We start from the raw sequence: 16,770 nt of genomic DNA on the forward strand, positions 1-16,770 counted from the left end.
ACAGAGAATCTTGACCAGACAAACAAAAGTTATCAGATTGCTTTCAGACTCAAACAATGGCTTCAGAAGATTTGACGAAAAAGAGAATAATTCCCAATTGCTGCCAACACTTCAGCACCGCAGTGCCATTTCAGAGTGCAGAGCTGTCGAACCTTTAAAAGATGAAAGTAAATCCTGCAAGACCCAATTACACTAGAACCCAGAGAGTTGGATGCAGAGGCGGGGAAGAGAGGCGTCCAACCTGCACATCGCCACTTCTATTAGCTCCTGTTTATTAAGTGAAATCAATGCACAGGGTTTAACCAAAAGCAATTTTTCTATGCAGATGATCTCAGTCTCTGGTGAACCCCTGGTCTGAGCGGGACCACACATGCAGCAGCCTCCTCTCACTGTAATTGCCTCGATGTGTAAAAGAAACCATCTGGTTCAGGTTTGGGAGAATAAACTGAGGAATACTGTCTGCTGCTTTGCCTCAGCGACATATTCAGGCTCTGAGTTATTGGCTCCCACGTGTTAACAGTGTGTAGGGGTGGCTCGGCGCCAAATCCTCTGGTGATTTAGCCACTGTGTTACAACTGCACCGCTGCTTTTGTGTTTAATAAGACCACAGCAACTGGTGCCAAAGAATGTTGTCGCGGCACAACTCACTTAAAGCTACCACACTGCTTTGTACTGTTGGATATAATTATCGTTATATTGCAAATTCTTACATTTTATTTTTGTCATAAGTCAGCTTTTAAACCCAGGAGTGACTTTCTAAACATTAGCTCAAATGTCAGGTGAAAATACTCAGTGACTCATGAGATACTCAACAGAAAAAGTGTTTATACAAACAGTTGGTTTGACTTTTCAAAACATATTTTGCTAATGTTTTGATATTAAGTAAAAGATGGGATACTTTTAAGTCTTTCGGATTCAAACAATTAGCTGTATGAAACAATCTGAGGAGTTTAAAGGGGGAAAAGACAACTAAAAAACAACTCAGAAGTTTTAATCACAAAGAGAGTCAAAAGCCAAAAAGGTTGTAAATGACTGGTTGATTTTCAACACTGTACCATGTTTTATAAACTTATCATATGTGTTTTCTGAAGCGTTAGTTTAACCGACAGCCAAAAATTGACATTTTAACATACAAACTGAACCAGCTGCTTCACCTGTTTCCACTCTTTGTGCTAAGCTAAGCGAACTGACACCTGGCTGTGCAATACTTAGACTTATGACCAAATATGAATGACATTTTTATCTGCCCCAGCTGTTATTTGTGTTTAGTGCTAAATAGCTAATGCTAGCATGCTTCCTCATTCAGTTAGTATGTTTAACATTTTGAAATATGTGCTAAACATTTGTCCTGCCACAAATTCTTGTTCCGATTTATTATTTTTTTAGTTGAAATGTATATTGTCCCTAAAGTAAGTACACAAACAACAGTTCCACAAATAAAACCAGGAATGGAATTCAACTGAAACTACAAATGTCAGCATCTACGATCAGACCTGAAGTGATCCCATTATATGAAACTGAAATCTTTTTGACAACTTTTTGTCCAAAACAAAACTTTAAAGCGTTGGTTAATGTTTGGTCCCCAAAGGTCCATTTAACAACATTTCTTCAGAGAAACAAACTGGTTGAATATAGATTAATTAAACAATTGCTGTGTTTTCTCGTAAACAATCTTAACCCTTTTTTATCAACCGACACTTGTTTATTTTCCCTTTTATTAAGGTCCTCTTTTGGATTTGGATTTTATCATATTTTCCATTTTTTATTATTGTGAAGTTCTTACACAGCTTCAGTTCAGAGTTACATATTTTGTTTAGTGGACTAACACAGGAACTCAAAATGTGTTGAGAGAAAGACCACCAGGAAAGATATAGCTGGTAGAGACCCTCGTGCTGCAGCAGTGCAGAGTTCGGGGTCGGGGTCGCTCTCTGGAGGGAGACCATCTGCCTTTTAATTCACTTTGACTGAATTTAATCTCGTTAAAACCAGAAACCTTTGAAAGAGCCGTATGTGTCTGCAGTGTTTGAGAAGAATAGGCTGTGTTAAAGGCTCCGAATTCAATCATCAAATCAAGGAAACGACCCTCTTCCTTTTTCACCAGATTACCACGAATGTCTCCTTAGCAGAAAGAAATCTGGAGGTTTAACACATGATAAAAGAAAACTTAAAATACAGAGAATTCTTAATATTTTCTTTCCTTTATCAATTTTTTTTTCTTTTCTAGATAATTTCCCGCCTTTTTATCTATAAAGTCCTTCTAAACATAGAAACCCGGGGAATAAAAAAAAAGAATCCAATAATCCATTTTCTTTAATCCAAAAAGATTATATTCAACTTTCTAACACAGCTGCTTCTAGACAAAACCAATTACCGCTTTCTTCAAAAGAGTTAGTTTTCTAATGAATCAATCAAACATTTCTTCCAACGGCTCTCTTAGTCCGATTAACTTTTCAAAAATCATTTACAAAATATAACAATCTTACAAAGCAGCCAATGAGGAAAAAGATTCAAATATACAAACATATTTTTACTTTTAAAGAAAAAAGCGCTTTAATTACTTCTGCTTTGTCTAAACTTTGCTAAATAAAGAACAAAGACAATTAAACACTGACAAGTCTACAGTAATGAAGGGCTCTATTTGTCAGACCTCTGTCCCACCAGCAGCGTTCCTCCCACAGCTTCCCCATGAGACGCTCTCTCGGCAGGATGGGAAGTAAAGTAACAGCCAGTCCCGTATTGCGTATCGCTCCCCCTGAGCTCTGCTGTTTCTTTTGTCAGGCTGCAGCAGCCATACTGTGTTCCACAAATAGACTAAGGGCCTCAGTGCTGCTCATGAAAAGAAGGGACAGATGGACCTAAGGTTCCCCCTCGCCACAATGCCTGTCCTCCAGAGAGACACACGACCTGAACTCTCAGGATGTGGAGGTGGTGAGACCGAGAGCAACAAGGACTAAAGAAAAAGAGAATCAAATCATGGCTTGTGGCTGGACTGGATTCGAAAAGGGTTTATCCTCATATGGCTGTTTCTTTAAAGATTATTTATCCTTTGTTTAGCTTTTAAAGAGTGACAGCTAACATTGGTAGACTGAGGGCTGAGACATGCAACAAAGGTCCTGGAATCAAACTGCAGATTTTTTACATTTTGTGGCATGAGTCTCAACTACCACGTAACAGGACGACCATCCCCACATGACTTAATATGAAAACTGACACAGGGACTGACAACATATTTCAACTTCTAAAATCCTTTGAAACATAGCAAATATATAAAGAATATAGTGTGGAAACCATCAGTCGCTTTGTCAATTCATAACCGACAGTTTAGCAGATTAGTTTATCTTTTATCAATAAACAAGACCAAGTGTCCACAACACCAACCAAGTGTCCACAACACCAACCAAGTGTCCACAACACCAACCAAGTGTCCACAACACCAACATGCTGATGCTCACCAGGCGACGTTTTATTCCATTTTCGTAATATTGGTTCAACATGCAAGTATAAGCTAGTAAGCTGTAAAAAACAAATCCTGCTGAGGCTTATGGGAATTGGTTTTGCAGGCATTTGGTCATAAACTAAAGTATTTGAAAAATGATACTGTTGATTGATATTTTATCAAAAGCTCAAATGTCTGGTGACCCTAAAAGGGAACATCAAACTATACTATTTTTGACCCAAAAATGTCAACTGAATGGTTACGCTTAAGATCCTCAGGGGAAGCATCTGTACTTCAACATTTTGTGGGAATTAATCTGGTAGTTGTTGAGATATTTCAGTCAGGAAAGTGGTGGATAAACAGACCGACAGATTGTCTTCTCTGGAGCCAGGTCGCTAGCATGGCTAATGCTAATGCCAGATCTCCTATGAGCTGTTGCTGATTTTCCCCCCCTGATTTACATTCATTTAAATCTAATATTCTTCAGTGTTGGTTCTTCACATGCATTGTTCACATCACAATGCATGTGTGGTATTATTTTCTGACACTTTTTAGACTAAAGGCTTCATTGATTATTTAAAAATAATGATAAGTAAGCTTGGTCAAAACGGTGAATTTAGGGTGGATTCTCCCTTTAACTTGTAAGACATGTAACACAACCCTTTTTGGCATGGCTGTTCTGAACATTAATGTTCACGCAGATGGTGGGTATTAATGTGCCAAGCTAATTTATGCATGCAGAGAAAACTTCATAGAGAAAATAAGAAGAGTCTCGATAACAGGCTGGCAGCTGAAGCTCTCAGAAGAAAAACAAAAACCATGCACATGGTCAGAATATGTGCTGCACAGACGTAAAAAGCTGTGAAAGTACCAAAAACCAGCAGCCAAATGTTAATTTGGCTACTGAACTCGCCACCATGCCAGATCATTTAGAGATTTTAATTGTCTTTCTAAAAATAAAGCTGGATAATGAATTGTCAACAGAAAATGTTGTTTTCAGCACAAAATTGCATAAAGTTACACATAGGCCTACTACTCTCAAATGGCTATATAATCAGAATGCCTTTATTCTGATTCTAATAACCCAACTGCCTGTGCTGGTCGATTGTACTTTCTTTATATGTGTTTATAGTTACTGAAACTCCTGCATTTTCCACGTTAGTATATCAGAAAACATTGATATCAATAAGATATGTGAGGCTGGTGCTGAAGGATGTTTGAGAGCACAATCACTGTTCCCAATACATCTGCTGATATTCATTTCTTAACATAAACATGTAGCGTGAAAAAAAATATATAACAACATCTGATTCACCAATCAAGTCAGTTGGTAAACTCACACAAATAATGTTATTTTCTTTCGCATCTCAGATGTAAAGATTTGCCTCCATACTTCTTTGTATGATCTGACAGCTTTATGAAATCTTGATGGGCCATTTTCACACATTTCTGATAAAAAACGAATACATAAATCACAAAATAATCAGCATTAAGCAATAAGTTGCAGCCCCACATAAACAAACACTGTAACCTCCTTCATTTCTGTTGTTATGAAATGAAAAAATATGTACTGATCATGTATTTCTTACAGTGTACAACGAGTTTAACAGTGCTCTTATGTAACAGACCTCAAAAATACAGTAGGCTACGCTATAGCGAGCGTTTCTACACTTAGATTGTGTATTGTGACCTACTGGCTGACATGCGAATTTGATTAATAAATACAAAAACATTCATGGATAACTTCAAAATCTTGTTTCTGCATACACAAACACAAGTGAATTCAACCCTGTCCCCAATTCTTAAGTGAACATCAAAATGTGATTATTATTTTTTTAACTGTACAGCTTTAGTTTTGCTTTAGACACCTATAGCAAGTATTATCTTTTTTGTTTGAATAAAATATGCTGCAGTTATCAAAATGCAACCCATTTCACCTCTTACTCCCAAATTAGCCTTGTTCACATTCAGCTTTAACAGTATAAAGTGGTACTTAACAGTTTTTATCATTGTTTGAACCCAAATGTCAAGTTTTCAGGGTCACAAATGAACACTAAACTGTGATTACATATATGAAAGTTGGTGAATATAGCAAACATCATTAATTTAACGTATTTCCAGGAGTAAATAACTAAGCTAGCCGTTAAATACTAAGTTAGGGTGACCAGATTTGAGGTGGCGAAAAAGAGGACACTTGCGATTGTTGGGAGGGAAGTCTAAGTACAGTAGACCTCTGTGCAAAGCACCATTCAATTTAAGTACACGCTTAATGGTCCCATGAAAAACTGTGAAAAGCGGACGTTTTCATGAATTTATAAAAAACCCCCGGACGCTCCGGACAGGACATAAAAAGAGGACGTCTGGTCACCCTAACTAAGTTAAACCCTGCTGTATGAAGCTACTGTTTGTACATCTGTAGGCTGCTGTGCGTAAAATATAACCCGCTGTAACTTACCGCTGGAGGATGAGAGCGTCTTTCTCAGAAACGTTTCTTGTATGGCTGTAGGAGTGAAGTCAACTGTCTCCCGATAAACTAATACATCCAACAAACTGCAGCAAAGCAGTCACACCTCCGGCAGTTGAAAGCGAGTCCGTGGACTTGTGTTCAGTTCTCGGTGTGAGCTGTTGGTAATGTTTACGTTCACATTTAAAGCACTACACACTCACTTCCGGAACCGCATTTCAGAATAAAAGTACTTAGGGAAAAGGTTTAACGAAATGAGGTACGACCAGATCAGTGGTGGGAGCTTTACATAAACGGTGTAGGGAGTAGGCCTACCAGCAATAGAGTCTTAAAAAAACTTGTGTCACAAACAAAATACGAAATACTTACCAGCTAAATTAATTCTGATTATTCTATTAAAATAAATCGTATACTAATTGATGGTTTTCAGCAAGTTATGTTATCATATACTGCTGTATCAGATTATTACAATATTTTTATTGAAGAGCAGTATTTTACTGTGACAGATGGTGGAGGTGATGCAATATCTAACTACATTATACTGCTGTTAAACAGTTCTATTTAAAGCACATTATCTTATTTCATAAATATATATTAAAGTGAGCCAACATTTTTGCTTGAAAATCTTAATCAATAAATTAACTTAACTGTCAAAATAAATATAGTGATAAGCATTTAGTACATGATTTGTCTCTGAAATGTAGTGGAGCAGAAGTAAAAAAGGCTGGATAAAATGAGAATAGTAAAGTAAATACTACCACTTCTACTACTACTTCTACTTCTACTGCTACTATTACTACTACTACTATTCAGATACAAGGAGAGTAAGAAAAACAAGTGGATCCTGCAAAGGATCTTTGTGATTTTTTTTATGAATCACTCAGCACTTTCACTTTTCTTTTCCCATTGTAATTCATAAACCAATCCCTCTTAAAGTACAACGTAAGAAATATATAACTGCAAATTAACCTCTAAAGAAAGACATGCACACTTGCCCTTCTCATCTCTTGATCTTGAATCTGCTCTCAGCTCAGAGAAGTATGCTAATCTGCAGCCGCTAAATGTAGGAAGCCATCACTCACACGCTGCATGAAAACAACTGAAGAATATAAAATGAGGGCAGAGATAAAAAAGGATGACACATCGAGTTTTCTTTTCTACTTTAATTGACTGTTGCACATTTGGTTGATGGGCCAGTGCAGCCATGATGCCTGTAGGCAAGATGACCTACTGTACTGCTTTGTGATCATTAGATGCTCCACATAGTTTATCTTGTTCCCTTTAACAGTTTAGTCCACAATCATTTTGAGACAATAATGAAACATCCAACAAATAATTTGTTAATAAACTAAAACATAAAGTGTACTTTTACAACCAAAATAAACATGACAAACGTGTGAAAATGCTTTTTTGAGTGAGGTGGTAAAGGTGGTAAAAATGACAGAAAAAAAGGTCTTTGTCTACTATGCGTTTTTTATCATGTGTAGCTCTATATCATGGTAGGACTTCCTGTTTCCAAGTAATTGTCTCTTATGACTATGACTCAATATTAACCTGTTATAATCGCCAGCCCTGGACCATTACTATTCATGTGACATTTGGGGCAAATTGGACTATGTACATTCGAGTTGCATCAATTTACAAGCTTGATTGTGCAAAATGTCCGAAACACCACAGCATTGCATTCATGGAAAACATAAGATTTTGATTACTCTTCATCCTCTTTTGATTCTTCAGAGATCTGTCATGAAAGCTATTTTGCTACATATAGAATAAGAATCAGACACAAATAGACAATAGGCTAGCCAAATGGATGGTTTCATTTAACCAGTCAAACGGCCTCTTTTAATCAGATAAACAAAAAGGACTTGTTTCAATCGGGCAATCAAATGACTACGGGCCAATCCCATTGCTTGTTTAAAGGAGTCAATCGAGTGGCTTCTTTACATTGAAATATCAAACGGCTGATTTGGATTGGCCAAACAATAGACTTGATTAATTTGGCCAATGGATAGTTTCAAGCAGCTGATCAAATGGATAGCTTCATTCAGCCATTCATGTATCTTGTTTTGATCGGCAAATGAAAACATGAAAGAAAATAAGTGTAATGTATAGTAGTCCTGCTTTAAAACAGTTAATTATTTTCGGATTATACAATAAAAAATAATATACAATAGATGTTTTTCAATAGAAGGTTAAAGATGAGAAGCTTGATAGTGTGCCTAAGAGTATTTTCTTTATTCAGCCTTAAATTACGATTTATATGATTACACAGTGGTAAACTAAGTGGATGACACACACCTGTACATATTGTAGCTGTCTGATGGTCCTGGATGTTTTAATATAATTTTACTGAATCTTACTCTTTGTGATGCAAAGATATTGAACCATTTGTCTTTGTTCTGTCTTCTGGACTGTTGCAATCCTCTCTTCATTTACAGATCTCAGCTTGCAGAACATGAAGCTGCAGCAGAGCTTTAAGCAAAAGAGACCACATCACACCTATTTCAGAATCTTTAAAAGGGCTTCTTGACTCGATAACAAAGACATTGAAGTGTTATCACTAAGTTCTAAATGGTTTCACACCTCCATCCATGGAAAAGTAAAACTAAACCTTTTTAATATCCTTTTTTAATCTTGCTTGTAGGTTGTCTGTATCCTGGTTTTCATTGAATCTCACTGCACCATGCTGCACAAATGAAGATTATTTTTTCCTTTTCTTGCTTTGTGCAAGGTCCTTTCTGATACATTAAAAATATTCCAAAAACTCAGCTTGGTATTGTTGGATGAAGGTTTTTAGTATACAGCCCACACAGCTAACTGCAGATAAGCATTGTCATCCTCCTGCTGCTGAGCCGTGAACACCTCTGTTCCCTCCACTGAGTGAAGAACACCGTCTGGCAGAGTGTGCAGGACACAAGGGAGCTTGTTCAGGGACAGCGATGACTCAAACCTCACAACCTTCTCCATGTGTGGGCCATCCATTTGTAATTTTGAGGCACCTTCTCTCCTCATCTAAACACACAGATGAACAGTTTTGTTTTTTGCTCAACCTACATGGACTGGTAACGTCATTTTTTAAATAATGCAGAAGACTTCCCGCTCTCACAGTGGGTGAGATGTCAGTCACAGTGGGAAACCATAACACATCTTGAGGATTTGTATTCAGTTTATAACGATTGTGATTTCTCTGGAAGCACAACGGTTGGCTACAGCCACTTCTTTAAAAAAAATCATTGATCGCAGTACAAAAAATATACCTGTGTTCCCAGAAATTGTATGTGTGAAGAAATGTGTATGTGTGTCCAAGGTCATAGCACCTTCTGCTTAATACACAGAGACATATGGTGCAGACTAACAAAGCAGCAGTTTTTGTTTAAAGAACAGAATGTCAGACCGCACAGATTAGATAAAGCACTTCAGCCTCTCCGTAGAAGTCAAACAGAAAAAAACTCACACTGCATACAAATTGCTCTTTTCTTCCTCGTCCCAAAACATCAGCTGCCATCCAGCAAGACAGCTTGTCCGTCTCAAATCAGCCGCCCACCACCAGTGAAATTGAGATTCTGGCTGTGTGTGGCTGGCCTCTGAAGAATGGAAGTTAGACGTGGCGCAGTGAGTTGTGTGTTTGAGTCTTGCTCTGTCGCTGTCCATTACCTCAGCGTGTTCCCCTGTCACATGTGATGGGCACAGCGATCCCCGCCGGAGGTGTCTGATGTATGAACCCTGACAGGCCTCAGGAGGAGCTGCAGGCATGAAGGACTTTCAGCAAAGAAAGGTCACCCGCTGAGGCGCGAGCAGGGGGTAGATGTGTGTCTCTGCTGTGATTGAGAGAGTGCTGGAAACAGTCAGTTTGATGTTGTTGGAATAAATATTTTACACAATATGACGTCTTCTGCAGCAGAGAAACTTTTCTTAAACTTAAGAAACTAATGTTGAGGGAGGATGATTTACTTTTCATTAAAGAGGCCCTATTGTGCTTTTTGTGGTTTCCATTTCCTGTAGTGTGTTTTATAGTAATAATAATAATAATAATAATAAATTAATTTTATATAGCGCCTTTCAGGACTCTCAAGGTCGCTTTACAAAGAGTGTGTGTGTGTGTGTGTGTGTGTGTGTGTGTGTGTGAGTGCGTGTGTGAGAGTGAGTGAGGGTGCAAGTGCGCAGGGCGCCAGGTGGGGTTGTGAGGGGGTTAAAGTCCATAGGCCTCAGAGAAAAGGTGTGCCTTGAGGTGCTTTTTAAATGAATCAACTGAGGGGGCACAGCGGATGTGTGGGGGGAGTTGGTTCCACATGGTAGGGGCAGACACACAAAAGGCCCTGTCCCCAAAAGTCTTAAGTCGGGTGCGGGGTACTGCCAGCTGGTCCTTGACAGAGGACCTGAGGGACCGCAGGGGGGTGTAGGGGTGTAGGAGGTCGGAGAGGTAACGGGGGGCAAGGGCGTGGAGGGACTTGTAGGTGAGTAATAGGATTTTGAATTTGATGCGGAATTTGACAGGTAACCAGTGGAGCTGCATGAGGGTGGGGGTGATGTGCTGCCAGGGCTTAATGCCAGTTAAGACCCTAGCAGCAGAGTTCTGTACATATTGCAGTCTGTCCAGGGTTTTTGAGGGGAGACCTGTGAGGATGGCATTGCAATAATCCAGGCGGGTGGAGATGAAGCAGTGAATGAGGGTTTCGGTTACTGAGGCTGAAAGTGAGGGTCGGAGTCTTGAGATGTTTTTCAGGTGGTAGAATGCAGATTTAGTGATGTTGTTAATGTGGGACTGGAATGATAGAGTGGGGTCGAGAATGACACCCAGGTTGCGGACAACGGGTGATGGGGTGATGTAGCAGCCATCCACTTCCAGGAGAAGATCCCCAACCTTCCTGAGCAGTGGCTTGGGCGCCACAACCATGAGCTCAGTTTTATTGCTGTTGAGTTTGAGGAGGTTAGAGGTCATCCAGGTTTTTAGTTCTTGCAGACAGTTGATGAGTGGGCCAGGTGGGAGCAGAGTGGAGGGTTTGGTGCTGATGTACAGTTGAGTGTCGTCGGCGTAGCAGTGGAAACTGAGGCCGTGGTGACGAATAATTTGGCCGAGGGGGAGCATGTAGATGGTGAAGAGGAGAGGGCCGAGCACAGATCCCTGGGGTACGCCATGATTGACTGGGGCCAGGATGGAGTTGGCATCTTTCAGGGTGACATATTGTTTGCGGTTGGAAAGGTAGGACTGAAACCAGGAGAGAGCTGAGCCCCTGAGGCCGATGAGCTCAGTGAGACGGGAGAGGAGGATGGAGTGGGACACTGTGTCAAAGGCTGCAGAGAGGTCGAGGAGGATGAAGATGGAGATGAGGCCATTGTCGGCGGCAGTGAGCAGGTCGTTAGTGATTTTAATGAGGGCGGTCTCGGTGCTGTGTTGAGTTCTGAAGCCAGATTGGAGGGGTTCAAAGAGCTCATGGTGTGACATGTGATGTTGAAGCTGGGAAGCCACTGCTCTTTCCAGAATTTTACTTAGGAAAGGAAGGTTGGAGATTGGACGATAGTTGTTAGGGTCGTCAGGGTCCAGACCGGGCTTTTTCAAGGTGGGAATGACTGCAGCTGTTTTGAAGCCTGAGGGCACCACACCAGAGTCCAGTGAGCAGTTTATGATGGCGGCAATAGAGGCAGAGATGACAGGGAGGCAGGTCTTCACCAGGGTGGTAGGCATGGGGTCCAGCTGGCTGGAGGAGGTCTTCGCTTTGGACACCAAGTCATGCACCTGGTCAGTGTCCAACATGGTGAAGGAGGAGAGGCAACACTGCAGTGGGCAGGCAGTAGGGGTGTCGGCACCAGGATGGTGGGGAGAAGGGGGGGGTGGCGTAGAATATTGCAGAAGGTGATTATGAATAGTTTCCACTTTTTTCTGAAAGAAGTCCAGGAACCTGGAACACAGATCAGCTGCATCAGAGGGTTGGGGGGAATCAGGAGGGCGCAGTAGTCGGTTGATTGTTATGAAAAGCTTTTTAGGGTGGTTTTGTTGGTTATTAATAAGTATGGAGTAGTAGAGTGTCTTCGCCTTCAAGAGAGCCTCCTTGTAGTCCCTGATGTGGTCTTTGTAGGCCTCATGGTGTACGGTGAGGCCAGATGTCCTGTAGCGCCTCTCAAGCTGGCGGCCGGCTGCTTTCATGAGGCGGAGCTCAGGAGTAAACCAGGGAGCGGGGCGTGCAAATGAGACCAACCGGGTTATGGGAGGGGCAACTGAGTCCAGACTGAGGGAGAGAGCAGTATTGTAGTGTTCCACCAGACCATCCACGGTGGTGTTAAGAGGGGGAGTGGCCAGGTGGGTCACAAGGGTGGAAGACAACAGGGATGTGCAGACCTGTTTGGTTTTCCGAAATGTGATGGTTCGTTTACTGGGCTGACTGGGAAGGGGCACAGAAACAGAGAATGAGATGGCGAGATGGTCCGAAATAGCCAGGTCATCACACTGGAGATGACAGGGGGTGATTCCAGTGGAGCACACAAGGTCAAGGGTGTGCCCCTTGGTGTGTGTTGGAACATGCACATGTTGCGCAATACTAAAACAGTCCAATAGTGACAAAAAGTCAGAGGCAAAGGGGCAGTTAGCCGAGTCCACATGAATGTTAAAGTCACCCATTAAAATAGTAGATGGGTACATGGGGCAGATGGTGGCAAGCAACCCGGAGAGCTCTGACAAGAAGTGGGTGGAGGCTTTAGGCGGCCGGTAGATAAGCAGCACTTGGAGCTGTGTAGCGCCTGCCAATGCAAAATGGAGACTTTCGAAGGAAGTGGAGCTGACTGGAAATTCTTTGACCAGTATATTAGATCGATGAATAACAGCTAGCCCACGGCCAAGGCTACGGGCCTTATGAAGATACACATAGTCTGGGGGAGTGGCTTGGTTAAGAGTTACGAAGTCCTGCTGGCTCTGCCATGTCTCTGTCAGACATAGGAAGTCCAGCTTTTTATCCAGAATAACTTCATAAATTAGTGGGGCTTTGTTATTTAGTGAGCGAGTGTTTAATAACATAAATGTGGCAGCCCTATTCATGGAGGCAGCAGCAGGGGTCACAGTGCAATTGATGGGGAGCAGAGGACACCGGTTGACAGCAAGTGGGCGTGGTTTGTTATGATGACGTTGCAGCAGAGAAGCGGTGCACCTAACTGAGGGGACAGCAAGAGTATTATCCATGTAAACAAACTTGTGCCTGGCAGCCCTATGCACGTAGCGGGGGCGACGAAGTAGGCAGAGAGATCTGATGACCTCAAGACAGTTCGGAGAAGAGAGAGTGCTGAGTTTTAGAAGTTCAGCCGCAGAGTAGAGAGTCATGGCAGCGAGACAGCGCATCCTAGCTATCCAGCTAAGAGCACCAGAAAGTGTTAGCCTGCTAGCGCGGCGGCTAACTACGAACAGGAAAACTTCAGCAAGACTATTATGGAGGAGGCAGTCCGGGTGAACCAGGTCAGTTGCAGCACTGTTGATCTGTGTCAAGCAGGGTATCCGTAACACGAACACTCTCGTTGGTGGTAGTCCACAGATCGTCTTGAAATGAATGAAAAGTATACGCAGATTACACAGGCTGACGAGAATGTAGCGACGCGAGATTGATGCCTACTAGTAAGCAGGTCAACTCGTAAACAACAGCGATTTGCAAATCCCTGTAGCAGCAACCTGTAGACCCGCGATTCAGAGGTAGGAATCCAAGTTTGGAGTCTGATAATTTTAGCGAGTTGGAGAACTTTGGAGAACTGAGAAGCGGCGACATTCACGCCAGCGTCCTCTCAGCCGCCATACAGGCTTTTGTGCATGTAAATGGTCTGCAAAGACTAAAATCCCAAAGTTCCCTCCAGAAGGAGTTTCTCTTCAGTGGTAGATACTTCCTACATCTTGAGTTATTTAGTTTTTCTGTCACTATTGCACATTTTCTATCTCAGACAAAGAGGAAAAACTTCTTTGAGATATTTTTGATTATCAGTGTTTTCACTCAAACTGACTTTCCAACACACTTACTGACTCAAAGTCTAAACGGCGATCTCGTTAGCAAATTGATATATATACTTGAGGTACTTGAGTATAATATACTCAAGTACCTCACATGTTCTACTGGACTGTGCTTGAGTAAATGTACTTAGTTACATTCTACAAATGCTGATAACCTATGATAAAAACCCTCCAATGCTTTTATGGGTAAGCTTTTAGTGTTACATTAATGGGGAAGCATATTTTAATTATAACACTGAGATTTGTGTTAAGCTTCAAACATGAAAGTGTTTACATCGTTTGTATTTTCTCACCCACTCAGTGCCCACTCAAGTGATGCAACAGAAAAACCCAACAAAATGATCAGACACAAACATAAAAGGATTTTTGGAGGATAACACTATCAAAACCCTGCAATGGAGCTACAGTCTATGAGCGTGGCACTTTTTTCTCCCTCACTGTCAGTGTTGATGTTTCACTGTCAGCTGAGGGAGGGAAGTGAAGCTTGACTTCTTAATTAGGTTAACGAGATGGAAAAACACATTAGCAACCACCTTAATGACAAAATGAGCTCATTGCATCATTTCACTCCAGATATTAAGGGTGTCATTAAAGATGTTGTAGGAAAACAGAAACCAAAACCTTCCCTGTCATGCGGATGAGTCCTCTCGTTCTGATGCTGCAGGAGGAAGAGGAGGATGACGAGGAGGAGGAGGAGGAGGGGGAGGAGGAAGACTCAGCACATACAGAATAACAAACACTCTGCTGCAGGGAAAGACACCTTGCAGACCCTGTGGGCGTTATACAGCTATGTCAATAACGCCAGGTGAGGTCCTCCATGCTACATTGCCCTCCTGAACATGGCAGGAGGAGCAGCAGAGTGTAGGACTTAAAGCCCGAAGGAACCGAAAAAATTATTCATGCAGCACTTCAAGGGCCAATCCATCAAAAAACAACCTACATAGCAGCCGCTGATATGAAAGGATTTTTCCAAACCATTTTTGTTGCCATGAGTCCATGAAGCTTCAACTTAAATAAAATCCTCCCCTGTTTGAAAATAAACATGAGGTAAACAAAAACTGCATTTTTACCCATTTCCCAAACCAAAGCATAAATTGTGTGTGGTCAGAAAACATGATTATGCTTTCAAAACCTCACCTATGCTAAAGTATATAAGGGTTGTCAGATAAATTTAGTTAGTTAAAGTATGAAAAGTATGGTTAGTGACGTAAAATGTGTTTTACTATTATGATGTCTTTGGATTAATATTTCTGCTGAGTTTGTTGCATTTTACTGATGAAGGTGTTTAACATTGTGCTATATTTAAATACTTAATTTACTGCTGTGTACATTATGTAGTTCAATCCACCGCAATTTATTTTATTTATTTATCTAAGAAAAGACAAAAACACACCATCATGTAAATGTGCCCGATTTAGCAATGTAGCCTTTTCTTTATCCTGCAGTCTCTGGCAGGTATATGGCATGAAACGAAAACATACAAGCACAATTACAGCACATATTGAAGCACATACTTCAATGAAATACACATGAATACAAACCCATAAACACACAACAGACACAAAAGCACATAGTACATAGCACAGTTACAAGCTAACAGGCACAGACAATTAATGAAAAAGAATGATATAACCCGTATTACAGTTTATGACCAATGTCTGTTTACAGAGATAAGAGATGTGTTCTTTCAATCATATGTAATAGAGGTGCAGTTATGACATATTATTGCAGTTCGACCAGGAAATTATACTATAACGCAAGGGCTCCCTCGACAACTTCCAATGGATTTTGGAATATTGCTGAAAATAAGTTCTGAGGCAAACATACATTTATGATACTCTACACTTTTGTTCAGCAGGACATCTCCACCTATTATCGTCACTTTAATAATAGTTAAAGCGTAAATTGAATCTCCAGAAGTAAAAAGCTAACGTTAGGCCATGAACAAACTACATCCTGGTTGCATTGCTGCACATCAACACCGCTAAGCTAAAGGCAGCCAAACCTTAATGTTTAATGTGTCATTTAGCCACTTGTTAGCATCTGCCATTTTTTTCGACACAGAAGCTTCGGAAGATCAAAAGTGGAGTAATTACTGACTCATTTTATGGTGTAGAACAAAAAGTAAAAATATCTTCTGCTTGTGATAACCACAGACCCTAGAGACGTTTTTAAAAGAAAGTAATACCAGTAATATACTGGTTTTGGGACTCATTCCTGCACCACTCTATTGTGTTCCAGGAATGCCAACTAGGAAAAGGCTGACTGCCAAAAGGAATTTTTCTATAAGTTTCTTTTACAAGGCATCATATTCTAAGATCATCAAATGTTGTATAGCTGTGAGAGCCATATATCTCTGAAAACTTTTTTCCTGAGTGTTGGTTCCTAACTGAACCACCATCAGAGATTCATCACCAAGCTTTGACGGAGTGGGAATGAAATAAGGACCCCACACAGACTCACATCCCCACCACTAATGACTTCCTCTCTGTGCATTCAACGCCCCTCATTGTGAGGTGAAATCACATTATGCTTAACATGGCTGACGGTGATCTCACTGGTCTGGACCGTGTGTGTGTCTTGCCTGTTTCCTGTCAGCTGTTGTTTCTTACGTCTGCGTTGAAGGACGTCTGGTATGATTGTGAGAGTGTAACCTTGTTTAGTCGTTTCCTGAGCAGCATATTGTCACATGTTCCAGGGAAGAGAACACATCTGGAACAACTAACCAATCAACCATGCATCACTATTCTGTCACCACCTTCAGGTACAGTGGCTAAACTATTGTATGTATTATCTCATTTCAGCTTATATTCACATATGGACAGTAGGTTATGCACATGATCACCAGTATAAGCTAAATTAACATTACATACGGTACTGTATATTCTT

At 40.9% G+C, this 16,770-nt stretch overlaps 1 protein-coding gene across 2 annotated transcripts in view; it reads right to left on the reverse strand.

Annotated features, from left to right (window-relative positions):
* LOC134862557 (tetraspanin-18B-like) overlaps positions 1-6,075 on the reverse strand; it is a 29,977-nt gene extending 23,902 nt beyond the window's left edge. For both annotated transcript variants that reach the window (XM_063880554.1, XM_063880553.1), the window contains exon 1: positions 5,892-6,075. The gene's annotated coding sequence lies outside the window, so the exon portion shown is untranslated. The remainder of the gene's footprint in view (positions 1-5,891) is intronic.
* Between the last annotated feature and the right edge of the window lie 10,695 nt (positions 6,076-16,770).

Source organism: Eleginops maclovinus, chromosome 4, assembly GCF_036324505.1.
Source record: "Eleginops maclovinus isolate JMC-PN-2008 ecotype Puerto Natales chromosome 4, JC_Emac_rtc_rv5, whole genome shotgun sequence".
Lineage (NCBI taxonomy): Eukaryota > Metazoa > Chordata > Actinopteri > Perciformes > Eleginopidae > Eleginops > Eleginops maclovinus.